At 34.6% G+C, this 14,197-nt stretch overlaps 2 pseudogenes; one reads left to right on the forward strand and one right to left on the reverse strand.

Moving 5' to 3' along the window:
* Positions 1–1,241, forward strand: part of LOC107463790 (protein DETOXIFICATION 55-like) — a 1,545-nt pseudogene extending 304 nt beyond the window's left edge.
* Positions 1,242–12,608: 11,367 nt separating this feature from the next.
* Positions 12,609–13,524, reverse strand: LOC127740568 (uncharacterized; annotated as a pseudogene).
* Positions 13,525–14,197: the final 673 nt, after the last annotated feature.

The following is a 14,197-nucleotide window of genomic DNA, read 5'->3' on the forward strand; positions in this document are numbered from 1 at the left end:
GAAACTTCTCATTACTGTCTATCACTTTACAAAGAACAATCCTTATGCTCTTGCTCTTCTCTCTCCCCATCTCTCTCTTGTGGCTCAACCTCGAACCCTTCATGCTCTGCCTTCACCAGAACCCCAACATAACACGTGTCGCAAGCATATATTGCCGCTTCGCCATCCCTGACCTCCTTGCCAACAGCCTCCTCCACCCTCTTCGCATTTACCTCCGCAGCAAAGGGACAACATGGCCATTAATGTGGTGCACCTTACTTGCTATTCTCCTCCACGTTCCCATCATCATTCTTTTGACCTTCAAGCTTCACCTTGGCGTCGCCGGAATCGCCATATCATCCTTCCTTGCCAACTTCAACACTCTCTTCTTCCTCCTTCTCTACATGTACTACACCTCTGTCTCCCAAGAATTATCCCTAGCCCTGCCATTGATTAAGGGAGCACACCATGTTGGAGACGCCACGCTTAACTTCATCAAGGAATGGGCCATGCTACTCAAGTTCTCCATACAGAGTTGTCTCGCTGTGTGCTTGGAATGGTGGTGGTACGAATTCATGACAATCATGGCAGGCTACCTTTACAACCCTCGCGCATCGCTCGCCACCGCAGGCATAGTGATACAAACGACATCTCTTTTGTACACTCTACCGACGGCGCTCAGCGCGTCTGCGTCCACGAGGGTTGGCAACAAACTCGGAGCAGGGCAACCCGAAAGGGCGAGCTTGTCGACGGTGGTAGCCATAGGGCTATCACTGGCAAGCTCGATCTTGGGGTTGCTCTGGACCACAATAGGGAGAGAGAGATGGAGCAGAGCGTTCACAGATGATAGGGAGGTTGTGGAGCTAACAATGGTTGTGTTGCCGATAATCGGAGTGTGTGAGCTGGCAAACTGTCCGCAAACGACGAGTTGCGGAATATTGAGAGGAAGTGCAAGACCGGGTGTGGGAGCAGCCATAAACTTCTGCTCGTTTTACATGGTGGGAGCACCGGTGGCGATAGTATTGGCGTTCGTATTGGGAATGGGAATGGTGGGTTTGTGTTATGGGCTTCTAGCAGCGCAAATGGCGTGTGTGGTTTCGATTCTTGTTGTGGTTTACAAAACAGATTGGGAGAGTGAGTCTTTGAAAGCCAAAATCTTGGTCGGAAAGAGTCACAGCATGTTATCATCACATGCAGAAGAAGAAGAAGAGGATCAAACACTCAAATGTGAAGAAGGTGTTGTCTTTCTCAACCCCCAATAGCCTGCAATTGCAACAATATAATATATACATTCATACGTGTACCCATCGAAAAGCATGCATGCTGTGCTTTCTTATAATTATTAAAAGCTTCAGAGGGTAAGTGATGACTTCATATTATTGTTTTTTTTTTTGTTCGTTATGATAGTTTGTGCATATATTTTTTTGATGAGAAGAAGGTTAGAAGAGTACGAACATTTATTATTTTTTATTATTAATTAATCATTAATATTTAAAAGTATACATTAAAATACATGGTTGGATTATTAAATTAAAAAATTATGTTGATAATTAAAAATAATAATTCTTGATGATTTTTTTTTTTATGATAAATTACAACCATCTTATTGTCGCTTTCTTTTTCACCTTGATGCTTCTCCGGATCCATGCAAGGTTTGGTAACTCTCTAGTTAGCTAGATATTTAGATGGTTCGTTCACCACATGATTTTACATATACTTGTAATAGTAGGGTTTTTTATCTCCTCAATCGTATTGGTTAACCCTAAGAACTTGATGATCGATTTTTTTTTTTTGCACATCATTTGGTTTAATTATATACATCCAATGAAGCTCTCTCAGCTGGGACTTTATAAATGCAATGACAATGAAAACCTGTTGAATTAAATACGTGCGGGTTACGAATTAATTAAACACAATTATTTGTGAGTAAACAATACACAACAACTAAACTTAGAATCCAAAATGGAGAGCTTAAAGTACATACAGACACTGCAATCTCAGTCAAATTCAATTTTAATTTGTATTATGGGTATATAAATAAATTTAATCCATATATAAAATCAATGAATAAGATTGTGATATCTATACCGTAAATAATGTCAAGGTTTGAGTTCAAATATCAGTCTTTTATGATAAAGCTTTAGTGTAAAATTATGAGTAGGCCACATTATGGGTAATCTCATCATCAAAAGAAGAAGATTAAGTTAATGATCACTGTTGCGTTGGTGATGAATAATACTTTTAATTTGATGAAAATATTTCGTGTTAATTCAAATATCAAGGGTTTGATCCTTTTGGGACTCTATATATAAATATATATATATTTCTAATATTTTAGATGGAATAATATTAAAAATAATGATATCCCAACAGCGGATAATTCCGTTATATTATTTTGTTTTTAACCTCATAGCTCGTTGGAAACAAGTAGGATGTATATATATATACTTTTTGAGTTTCTTTTTATTATTATTATCGATCTTATTCGTATTAGATGATCGTTATAATATATAAAAGTTAGATATTAGTATCTAACTTGTTAAAAAAATTAAAAATTAATATTTAATTTTAAAATAATAAAAATAAATCATTTTTAATTATTTAAAATTTATTATAAAAATAAATTAAACAAAAATTAAATATCAACTTATAAGTATGATAGAATTGACATTCACAGAAACACGTGGAAGCATGTGTTTGGAAAGCATGCATGTGCCGAAACACATGGTAAAAGGAATGTCATTATGGTACTTTCATTTATGATATGAAAAATCTAAACATAAGAAGTGTCTTTCATGACAATTATATGCAAGTTATAATCAATAATGATCACCTCAATATATATATCTTTGAGATTTTCTTTTTATATATACTTTGAACAAGTAATCTCTTTCAGGCACTACTGAAGGTATTCTTTGCAGTAGTGACTCATATATGTTCCAATAATCTAGTGGCACGTCCCTTCCCACTTCCCTTTCACTTCCATTTGAATAGATCAGATTAGATATTTAGTCATATGCGAACAAGTTTGGCACAAAAAGTATCGATAAGAAAGTGACATGTAACGGTTTTTCTCAAATAACTAACCCTGAATGAGAAGTGTGTGAATTAAGTTTTGAAATTGCATTTTTAGATTTTTTTTTTATTCTTTAAATGATTAATTTTTTTACATTAAAAGTTTTCAACAATCCTTTCAAAATTATGTTTTCATATGGAGAAAGAGGGAAGGAGCCGGTGGGTTTTCATACTATATTTAACGATATCATTATTATCACTAAATTTCTTAATGCTTTGTGTAAAATATTTTAATCTTTAGTATCGTGATTAATGAGAATTTCTTGCGTATTTTGATAACAAATGAAAGTTTTTATTAAATTTTTAAATGTTTTACAAGTTTAAAATATCTTTTATCTTATGAATTAATTTTTAAAATTAAATTAAATTTATTTAATTCTAATATATTATTAAAATTTATCAAATACAATAATATTGTTTGGTTATGTTTATTTTTATATAATTTTTATTAGCTAGATTTGTAGGCTTGACATGTACCATGTATGTATTGGATTCGGTCTGTATTTCTAATTAACGAAATTAGGTTGAAAAAAGAATTAAAAAAAATAATAACGAAATGAGTCCATCAAAATAATATAATAAAAATAAAGTATATTTTTTATTTTTAAAATTTTTAAAAAATTTTAAAAATATTCTTAACGCTTAATTTATTTTAATATTATTTTTAATATTTTCGATAAATTTTAATTTTACTCTTATTCAATCGTGCTAGATAATTAAATAGAATATCAGCCAACTATTAGGTAGATTGTAAAAAAAATATAGAAAACACTAAAAATAGTATGTATTTCACTTTAAAAAGTTAATTTTACTACTACAGTAAAAAAAACAAAAATCATATAAAATCCTAACCACTTTACTTCCTTCTCCCACATCTTTCTTCCCTCCCCTCCCCTCCCAAAAAAAGCCTCCTTTTACTGTGTATGTATTCTCTACCGCACTCTTACTTCTCTCTACCATACATTCGATTTTTTCTACCCCATCCTTGCTTTCTTTTACCGTGCATTTTTCTTCTTTTATGTGTCTTTATCTAACGTGGTCAGCCTCTCTATCGTGTTTTTAAGTACGCCGCGAAAGAATACAACACCATCACTTCATCGGTTTTAGATATTATTTTGTTTATGATTTAGATGTTATTCTTTTAAAATTTTTAGATGTTAATGATTGTTATGTATAGTTTTTTCTTATGTTTCTTGATTAAAAAAACATATCCAAAACAAAAAAAAAGAAACAACTAAAATTAAATTAAAAAAAATCTAAAATTATTGTAAAAAAATATTTAAAATTTAACAAAAAAAAATCTAAAATATAATAAAAGAAACACCTAAAATCATCGTACAAGAATTTTTAAAGGTGATCTAGAGGAGGAGGAGAAAAAATGTAGAGGACCAGGCAAAAAAAAGAAGAAGAAGAGAGGCAGAGAAAAAGGAGAAGAGTGGTGAAGGGAATCGGAGGATACGTAATTTTTTTAGTGCAAAACTAGTTTTTAAAATTTTAAAATAATAATTTTTCAAAAAGTTTGTTTAGTTGTATATAGAATTTGTTCCCTAAACTTTCTTTTACTCTTACTGTTAATTTTTTTAGTCAACATTTTTTTATCCAAATTTACCCCTCTCTCTACAACAACTATCATCATATTATCACCAACATCAACATCATTACACATACATATTTCTTTCTGCTGCACCCACCAGTCACTATTGTCATCTCATCCTCAGCACGAGTTTTTCACCACCCACCACTCACTACACCACTAGTACTGCACTACCCCACCCCTCTCCCTCACCCCAGAATACACCCACCATATCACCTATAACCACCTCTCTCTCTCTCTCTCTCTCAAGCCTTTGCCCTTTTCTCTCTCACTGCTATAACTCACAATCTTGTACTCCTCCATCATAAATTCAGCCTTAACTTCACACAAAATTATTATTAACAACAACAAAATAACATACAACAGAGAACAAAATAACATACAACAAAATATGATGAGAAATCAATAAAAAATTGAAATTAAAATCAAGAAAAGGTGAGACTTGGAAGAGGGAAAGCGAAGGTGGCGTGACGATATAACGATGACAATGAAGGATCGTGGTAGGTTAAAAAGGTGTGATTTTGTTAATATTAATGTTGATGACGATAATGATGGGATGCTGTATTAAGGGAGATCGTAAAGTGGTGAAATATGGTGGTGCAAAGGTAGAATGGTCGAGTAGTAATAATGAAAGTGAAGGTAGTGCAATAGGATGGTGCGGTGGTGCAACACTCGACCAAAGTTGTGGGGGTGGATCAGTGGGGTGGATTTAAGCTATGTTAGAAGGATGGAAAAAAAGAGTGTATGATGATGAAAAAATATGGGAAGAAAGTAGTACATGAAAGAAGGATAAAATTAAAAGGAAAAACGTTATTATAGATTGATTATGAAAAATTAATGTAGGTATTAGCTGATATCTTGCTTTGCTTGTTATGATAGTTATTTATTTACTGCAGTCAGTTAGTTAGCCTTATTTAGAGAGGAATCTTTTCTATTAGTTTTTGTTAGTGGTTTGTTGAGATGAGTCGGTATGTGTATATATATTTTATATCCAAGCTAATAAAGCAGTTGCAAAAAATTATTTTTTTCAATACCAATTCTGGTTCTAACATGGTATCAGAAGAATTTCTCATACTTCTCTACGTTCTTCTCTGATTCTCTTCTCTCTTTCTCGAACCTTCCTTTCCTCTTCTTCTATTTCTTCTCTTCTCCCTTCTCTCCAACCTCAAATTTTTTTCTGCAATGGCAGCGATTGATGAAGCCGATCCTTTTATGCTCTATTCCTCCGATCAACCGAACCTTGCCTTGGTCATGCAAGTGCTCACCGGTGATAATTATCCTTCATGAAAGAGATCGATGGAAATGGCGCTTCATGGAAAAAACAAGCTTGGATTCGTTGGCAGCACGATTTCGCTACCTGAGGATCCAAGCTCCACTAGAATCGTCTGAACGACATCGTCAGCACCTGCATTCTCAATTTTGTTTTCAAGGATATCGCGTCGAGCTTGATCTTTGCTGGTTTTGCTCATGAGATTTGGACAGATCTAAGTCACCGATTTTGGCAAAAGAACATGAACTTCGAAAAAAGTTAATCAATCTAACATAAGGTTCTCTCTCCGTCTCTCAATTTTTTACTAAGCTAAAGTGTGTGTGGGAGGAATTATGCCATTTTCGACCTTCAGTATGCTGTAATTGTGGCGGTGCTTGTGAATTTTTAATTCATGCTGATGAGGAATTTGTTCTCGTATTCTTCATGGGATTGAATGATGTGTACCATCAAGTTCAGAGTCAAATTCTGTTAATGAAGTCTTTGCCTAGCATCTCTGAAGTTTTCTTGTTAATCTTTCAAGAAGAGCAGCAACGAGGACAAACTCTTGCTCCTCCAACAAGTAATAAGATGCAACTGACTTTTGTCGTGAAGAACACACAGTGCAACTACAAGATCCAGCAAGGGAAGAAAGATAAGCTGATCTGTACTCACTGCAATTTACTCGGCCACACCAAGGGCAAATACTATAAGTTGCATGGTTATCCACTTAATTACAAAAAGCAAAGTCCAGCCATAATTCGGGTCAACCATGTGAACACAAGTCAGGACATTCCTCTTCAGCACACTGTTCAACAATATCAACAATTATTGTCACTCTTCTCTACACAAGTTCCATCCAAAATGTCCATTATTATCACTGTTGAAGCTTCAAGTGCAGGGAAAGGTAAACTCTTCTCTGTCGCTTTAATTTCCGCATTTAGAGTTAAATCTTGGATCTTAGATTTCAGCGCTACTTGCTATGTGACCTATACTTTGGCCAAATTCAAACCTTCAATTTGGTTTGTAAAATAAGTTTTTGGTTCTCCCTAATCATACTTGCATGCCTGTAGTTGCTTCTGGATTTGTTTTCTTATCCCAAACTCTCACCCTTACTGAAGTATTGTATGTGCCTTCGTTCAAACTTAATCTGATTTCAATGAGTTCCTTATTGCTAAAGTAGCATTTTTATGTTCTTCTTTCTGATGTTGATTTTGTGATTCAGAACCACCTAAATTCCAAGATTATTAGGAAAGGTAATTGAAATATGGATTGTATGTTTACACACACAAACACACTAGTTTCTGTGACTAAAGGTGTCAATGTTAATAAACTATCATGTAATAATGCCAATTGTGACAATACGTTAGCCATTTTTGATTCTTGGCAAAATTGTGGCATCATAGATTAGGCCACTTTTCTTTTCTTGTTTTGCAGCATTTGCCTTTGAATTGTAATTTTTCAAATTCTAATGAAAATTTATTGTGTGACATATGCCCTTTGTCTAAGCAAAAATAATTGCTATTTGTTTTCAACAATAATCATGAGTCCAAATGCTTTTCATTGATACATTATGACACTTGGGGTCCTTACCACATTGCTACACATTTGGGGGAGTGGTATTTTTTCACTTTGGTAGATGATTATAGCCGATATATCTAAATTTATTTGTTGAAAGCTAAATCTGATGCTACTACCATCATTGAAGAATTTTTTGCAATGGCTCTCAGTGAGTTTGGCTGTGTGATTAAGAAGATTCGGTCCGATAATGCATTTGAGTTGTCTCTTACTGATTTTCTAAAATCAAGAGGTTCTCTCCACCAATTCAATTGTGTTGAGCGACCACAACAAAACTCGGTGGTGGAACAGAAGCATAAACTCCTTTTGAATATGGCAAAGAGCTTGTATTATCAAGTATTCCAATTTTTTTTGGAGTGAATGTGTGCTTTTTTGTTCAATAGATCCCGCTCTTCTATTCTTGGCTGGAAGTTCCCTTACCAATTACTTTACAACAAGGCACCCGCATATAAAGACTTGAAGGTGTTCGGATGCCTTGTCTATGCTTCAACTTTGCCTTCTTCTAGAAACAAGTTCTCACCAAGAGCCATTCTAGTAGTTTTCCTTGGTTACCCGAGAGGTTACAAAGGGTACAAATATGATCTCAAAAATAAAGAATTTTAAGAGATGTAATTTTTCGCGAATTGAATTTTTCCTTCAAGTTTGGTAACACTGATTCTTCCTTACCTGATCCTTTTGATGATCATATCCTTCGTAAGCCACTTGAAGTTTCTCTTAACACACCTTAACTCATTACTCTTGTTACACTCGTTCTTATTGTGACACAGCCACTAGTTGAGACCCCACAGCCGTTGAGAAGAAGCCAGAGACTCCATAGGGTACCTACTTATCTTGCAGACTACCATTGCAATAATGTGGTGAATTCTTTGCAATGTTATATTTTTGTTCTTATGAAAGATTAAATCTAACATACAAGGATTATTGTATACAAGTTTTTGATTTCTATGAACCCCAATTTTATCACCAAGCTGCCAAATATTCTCAATGGAACATGGTATGGCCAAGAAATTACAAGCTATGGAGAATAACCGTACATGGGAGGTGGTTCCGCTTCTGATCGAAAAACATTGCATTAATTGTCGATGGGTATAAAGGTGAAGCGCAAGCAAGATGAGTCAGTTGACAGATGTAAATCTCGTTTGGTTGCTAGAGAAAACACTCAACAAGCTGGTGTAGACTATAAAGATACTTTTTCACCCGTTGCCAAACTCACTACTGTTTGATTACTCCTTGCTGTTACTGCTGTGAAGAATTGAAAATTATTGCAGTCGGACATTAATAATGCCTTCTTGAATGGTGATCTTAATAAAGAAGTGTATATGCAATTACCTCGAGGATATCCCAGCAAGGGGGAGCAAGGGGAGAAGCTTGCATGCAAACTAAACAGGTCAATCTATGGCTTAAAACAGGCTTCGAGGCAATGGTTTACTAAGTTCTCCATTGTTTTGCTTGGTGCTAGTTTCACTCAGTCAAAATCAGATTATTCTCTATTTCATAGAAGAACAGGTGATTCATTTGTCATGGTGCTTGTATATGTCGACGATATCATTGTTGCTAGTAAAATTGATGATGTACTCACCCAAACTCAGCAAACTTTGCAAGGTCTTTTCAAACTCAAGGTGCTTGGCCTCTTGAAGTATTTTCTTGGATTGAAGATAGCAAAATCTAAGGAAAGCATTTATTTGTCTCAACGAAATTATGTCCTTTCTTTGCTTGAAAACGCTGGTTTTTCGGATTTTAAACCTGCATCTATACCTTTGGATCTAAACATAAAACTTATTGCCACTGATAGAGATTTGCTCGAGGATGCAAGACAATATAGGAGGTTGATTGGCAGGTTGCTTTACTTCACTATTTCAAGACTCGATATTTACTTTGCTGTGAATAAGCTAAGCCAATACATGTCTTTTCTCGCACTACCTATTTGGATGCTATCTATCATGTTTTGAGATATTTGAAGGCTGCACCTGGGTAGGGCTTTCTTTTTTCGATTTCTTTCCTTTTATCGGTCAAGGCATATGGGGATGCTGATTGGGGGAGCCGTGCCGAAACCAGACGATCCACTACCGGCTATTGCGTCTTCTTTGGCAATTCTCAATCTCATGGAAGTCGAAAAAATAAGACACCATTTTCGAGGTCCGCGACTAAAGCAGAATATCGAGCACTCACCAATGCCACTGTTGAAGTTGTGGATTATGAGGCTGCTTCAGGATTTTGAGATACAAGTTGATCCGTTTTTCATCTTATGTGACAGCAAAGCTACAATCCACATTGTTGAGAATTCCACCTTCCATAGTGTACCAAGCATATTGAAATGGATTGCCGCTTTGCTCGAAAACGTGTACAAGACGGTACCGTGAAGTTGGTGCATGTGAAGTCAAGACATCAGTTTGCCGACATTTTAACAAAGGATGTGCAGCCTACCTTGTTTAAGAACTTGATAAGCAAATTGGGAATCATTCACATCTTTTCTCTAACTTAAGAGGGAGTATTAGCTGTTATTTTGCTTTGTTTGTTATGATCATGGTTCTGAAAACCGGACCGGACCGGCCGGTTCAACCGGAAAAACCGGGAACCGGTCAGTTAACCGGTCTGGGTAAGCTCAAAAACCGGCCAACAAAAAACCGGTAAAAAACCGGTCGAACTGGCCGGTTAACCGGTAAACCGGTCGAACCGGCCGGTTTTTTAACGGTTTTTTAACGGTTTTTTATTAAATTAATATATTTAAAATTATTTTTAGGTTTTTTAATAATTTTATTTAATATTTAATTAAACCGGTTGAAACCCGGTTGAACCCCGGTCGAACCATTAAACCATTGAACCAGTAACCTCACCGGTTCATTGACCGGTCCGGTTCTCGCAACCTTGGTTATGATTGTTATTTATTTATTGTAGTTAATTGGTTAGCCTTATTTAGAGAAAAATCTTTTTTGTTAAATTTTGTTAATGGTTTGTTGAGATGAGTTGGCATTTGTATGTGTATCTGTATATATATATTTCACATTTAAGCTAATAAAACAGTAGTGAAAAATTATTTTTTCAAGTATCAATTCTGATTCTAACAGTAGATATAAAATTAAAACTTATAAAAAATGTTAACAAAATTTAAAACAAATTAAATATTATGGATATGTTTAAAATTTTTCGAAAATTTTAACAACAAAAAATATATTTTAACCATATAATAACATATCCATAGAGGGAGTAGCTACATGGGCCAAACATTATAATTGGGCCTTACCTTTGTAGGCACTCATTTTGTTGATTCAATTTGGAAATATTTCACCGGCGGTTATGACCCAAAACGGGTCTGCACTTGACCACTTGTAGACACAGTTGTAAAAGGAAATGTTAGCCTTGGCAGAGAACATAGGAACCACCATTTTTTGTTTTGGGGTGACGACTAACAATAAAATTCAAAATGCCCCATAAACCCACAAGAAGAAGCCTATTACAACTTAAAAAGGAGGAAAAGCAGTGGTACTGAATACACTTCATCCCCCTGACCACAATAAAAAATATGTGAAAATAATAGTAAAAAGTTAAATGATTTCATATAATGTGTCTGCATCTCAATTATTATTTTTATATAAAAATTACTCAAACCAATTTTTATTTATTTAGTTTTCATGTTACAAGAAGTTTGGATTCAACGAACAATTCAAAACAAGTCTGAAGATACTTGGTCTTTTAATTAGAAGTTTCAGTTTTATAGGTCTAGTCTTCTGGAAATGAAAAGAGATATTCTCTCGAGACTCTTATTATAATCAAACTCAGTTGCCGTAGTTGCAACAGAGTAAAGGGAAATACCCTTAGGGCCTTAGGCTATTCTATTTTGGTTGGGTTGGAAGCAGGTTTAATTGTGAATTGAAAATAAACCCGTGGTGTACCGAACAAATATAAATAATGTCTTCTCCAATTCAAGCCTAGTACACTATACGAGGATAATCGAGACCTGCATATATATCTATCTTTATTATTATGGCAACGATCCTCACCAGGTGCTACATACAAGTTTTATTAGTACACACACATACGTAAATACCAATTGGATTAGTTCAACCACAACGCTAAAAACCTCCATCAATCAATAGAGAAAACCTCAAGAACCAACACAATTTATTTTTTTTACTAGTATTTTTGGTCATTATTTTAATTTTTTTAGTCTAAAAATTCAATAACATATATACTTTTAACTCATATTTTTAAACAATATTTACTAAGTACGGGCAAAAAACAATAAATTTTGCTAATATTTTACCATTCTTCTAATATAAATGTTATATGGCTAGTACACTTGGGTTGATTCATCAAGAACTAACGGCGATTAGGCTATTATATGGACTATGGTCCTTAACCTGTACGTGTAGATAAGAAGAGAAGCATTTATTCATATATCGTTTTCTTGTTGGAATGGACTACTAGCTAGCGAGCTAGGTTGGCGGCAGATGTATAATACAATTTGGATAGCGTACGTAAAGCGATTAGTGACAAGCATGAGAATAATATATATCAAATACCATTGGGTACGTTAATTTGTCAAATAATGCCATGTGTATTTAAATATCATACAAATACCATATATGCTTACATAGATCTTGCATCACTCAGGAATTTTGCGACTTGAGTCATGTTTTAATAGGTTTTTTTTTTCATTTTTTCTTCCATAAAGTGTTTTTTCTTTTAATAATATACAGGCAAATTATTCTTATACGGCGGCGCAGTCTCTAAACCTGCATGCGTGCAGCATTTGCGTCTCTCTTTCCTTTTTATTTATTGTGATTGTTGTGTCATTTTGGTTGTGATGTGAGTGCGTGTGCGTTGAAGCAGAGACCGTAGGTCCTTTCCCTTTCATAATTTGTAAGAATATATATAATTATATACAGAAATAGTCTATTATACATATTAAAATTGTATAAAGAGAATATAATTTTTTTTATAATTATTTTTTATTATTATTTAAAATGTAGGTCTTAACCTTATATCTTTATCATATATATAGTTCATCTTCTATATATATATATAGGTAAATACTAAATTGGTACCCGAAAAATTTTGATGCTAAAAAAATAGTACCTAACTTTTGTTATTGACAAAATAGTCTCCAAAAGATTTTAAAATTTGACAAGCGTGTCCTCAAGCTCGCCGGAGCAAATCTCCGACAAGCACAATGCTCATATGGCCACGGTATCCCTCCCTCCCCAACGCAGATTTCCCCTCCATCTCCCTCCCCATCGCAGCCCTCCCCTACCCAACGCAAAGACACAGATAGAAACACGCACAACAGAACACAATATCACAATTCAAATTACAATATACCAATGTCATTTGTGTTTCTTTTCAAATATATTATACTATTCCATCACTTACATTAAAAAAAGAAGAAAAAAATTCAGTTACAAACCCCTAAATTTCTTTCCCTTTGATTATATATCTAGATTATCCATTTGAATGCTGCTCTTGAGGGGAACATACACTCTGCGCCAACATAGTAGATGAACAAATTCACAATCCCACCAAATTCACAACGACCAACACACCCACAATAATAGCAAAAAACAGCAGAGGAAGGGAAGGATATCAATTGTTATAATAAGCAAAACCAAGAAAATTACGAAAACAAAGTTATAGATGAATATCAAAAGTGTGACCCAAAAATAAGTGATAAACAAATGCTTGAAGACTTTGGGGATTACAAAGACAGTGGAGGAAAAGGAAACATCTTTGTTGGGGTAGAGGGAAGCGACGGTGAAGACGACGGCGTTGATGGAGAGAAGATAGAAGGCGAAGAGGAAGAGAAAATAGCATAATTGGATTGTGAGGAGAAGAGTCCATTCATAGTTAGTTTGGGAAGAGTCTTAATAAGGGTTCTTAAACTGAGCAAGGAGTGGGTGTGTGAAGAGTGAGTGTGCAAAGATTGCGAATGAGAGAGAAAAATTAGGGTTAGGGTTATGAGGTAGAACGTCTTCGGTGATTTCTTTGGAATTGAGATTGATTTTCTCAAGATTTCTGGGATGTTTAGGAATTGCAGCTTTTCTAGTATTAGATTCATTATTCCTTCTTCTTCTTCTTTTTCTCAGATTCTCGTTTTGGTTTGTGATTGCATTGAAGGGATGAAATTTTTTAGTTTGTGATTGTTTAAAGGGATGAGATTTTTAGGTATTAAATTTTTGTTCTTCTTTGTTCCAGAAATAAGATGAGATGAGATGATATGAGAGGGAAGGAAAGGGAAGGGAACTGCGATGAGAGGGAAAGAAAAGGGGAGAGTGTGCGTTGGGGGTTGCGATGGGGAGGGAGAGGAAAGAGGGGTTGCGATGGGAGGGAGGGATTAGGGTTTGGGGGGTGATTTACCAGGTCAGCAAAATACGGTGGCCATGTCAGCATTGTGCTTGCCGAAGATTTGCTCCGGCGAACTCGGAGACACGCTTGTCAAATTTTAAAATTTTTTAGGAATTATTTTGTCAATAACAAAAGTTAGGTACCATTTTGTCAGCGCCAAAATCTTTTAGGTACCGATTTGATATTTACCTCTATATATATACATTGAGAGGTGAGAAGATTAAGGTTTGATTTGGTAAAATTTTTTAAAAAAATATAATTTTTTTTGTTTTTGATAAGTCAAACCGTTTATGCATTTATGTTTGTAACTTTTAAAAGTTAAGATACTTTCAAAAATATCTAAAAAAATATTTTTTAAAATTACTTTATAATTATTAAATTAAAAA

Source organism: Arachis duranensis, chromosome 1, assembly GCF_000817695.3.
Source record: "Arachis duranensis cultivar V14167 chromosome 1, aradu.V14167.gnm2.J7QH, whole genome shotgun sequence".
Classification (NCBI taxonomy): Eukaryota; Viridiplantae; Streptophyta; class Magnoliopsida; order Fabales; family Fabaceae; genus Arachis; species Arachis duranensis.